Below are 1,541 nucleotides of genomic sequence, written 5' to 3' on the forward strand. Positions count from 1 at the left end.
TAGAGATCCCCTTGCCCCAAGAAATGGGGCACAGCCTGAAAGGGGACAGCCTTCTTGCACATCACACAGTGCACATGTGTGGGGAACCTGCTGCTAAAGCATTCGTAGGTGACCCGCTTCTAGGTCAGGGTTTCATATGGAGCAGAGCCACTTCGTCCTGCGGTCTATTAATGTCGGCCCGCAATGCAAGCAGAAAGAGCCCCATCAAGTTTTGATAAACACCCCAAGAACTCTCATATTGCAAGGAATCAACTGCTGGGTACATTTGTCTTCAATTACTCCAGTGTCTCATGAGTCCTCACAGGTTCCTCCAGAAAATGAAATGGGAAGTATGAGCTAGTCCTGTGAAGCCCTAGAAGAAATTCAGCTCTCGTTCTCGAACAACGATAAGTCCAAACACTCCCAGGGAATCAGGGGACTTTACTGAATAACTATACTTTTAGCCCGGTGACTGTGCCTCTACTCTCTTCACAATGATTCCATTTCCTTTCAGTAGATATCCTTACCTTGAATCAACAAACTGCCATGGAAAAGTAACTTCATTGTTGCACTTTTCAGTCCTCTTGGAGCCTGCGGAGCCCTACCCGAGATCAGGACTTCTAAACAACAAATATGTCTGGAAGGCTATGGTCCAAGGCCATTTTTGCTGTCTATAAGCGGGGTCTCCGGAACCAGAGAGAACACACCACTCTTCTTAAAACTGAAGGCGTTTATGCTCGAGATGAGACTGAGTTTTATTTAAGCAAGAGATGTGTTTATGTGTACAAGGTAAAGAACAACACAGTGACTCTTGGTTGCAGACCGAACAAAACCAGCATCATGTGGGGAAAGGTAACTCATGCTCATGGAAACAGTGGTAGGATTCGTCTCAAATTCTGAAGCAACCTTCCTGTGAAGGCCATTGGACTCCCTGTAATGCTGTACCCCTTATGGATTTAAACTCATTGAAAGTAAATAAACTGGATTTGTTCTCCTGTAAAAGAAACAAAAAAGTAACTTCATTGTCAAATACCTCTACTATCAGTTTTGACTTTTGTCTCTTTAATCTTTTAGCTAAATTCATATCTTCTAGGCTGCAAGGCTTCCTACCATTTCTACATACTGGAATGACCTCAGGTTCTCTACCTCCTGTGCCCTTAAAATAGGCTTCCAGAGAATTTTATTCTCGGGACAGAGAATACAGCCCTATCTCAGCTTTGAAGAAGTATCAGAAGACAGAACTTCATCCCTTAACATCCCCTTAAGTATAAGGGAATAAAATCTCTGAGTAGGGGATAATGTAAGAAACAAACATGAGGGTTAACACGTTAATCAAGCTACATTCAGAGACTGCAATCTGCTGAGCAGCCCAGCAGCCAGGCCAGGAGGACCCCTGCAAAACGAAGGAAGATTCCTGCTGGGATTGACCCATTTCCCATCTGTGAAAGGGGAAGCAGGAACAACAGAGTCTTTAAGTGGCGCCCTACACAAGTAAAATTGTTCATTCCCTAAGGCTAAAGCCAGGGAGAACCTATGGCTTAAAGGCTGGGAACTGCCAGTGG

At 44.4% G+C, this 1,541-nt stretch overlaps 1 pseudogene; it reads left to right on the forward strand.

Moving 5' to 3' along the window:
* Positions 1-604: 604 nt before the first annotated feature.
* On the forward strand, positions 605-879 carry LOC102880403 (annotated as a pseudogene).
* Positions 880-1,541: the final 662 nt, after the last annotated feature.

This window comes from Pteropus alecto, unplaced genomic scaffold (genome assembly GCF_000325575.1).
Source record: "Pteropus alecto unplaced genomic scaffold, ASM32557v1 scaffold191, whole genome shotgun sequence".
Lineage (NCBI taxonomy): Eukaryota > Metazoa > Chordata > Mammalia > Chiroptera > Pteropodidae > Pteropus > Pteropus alecto.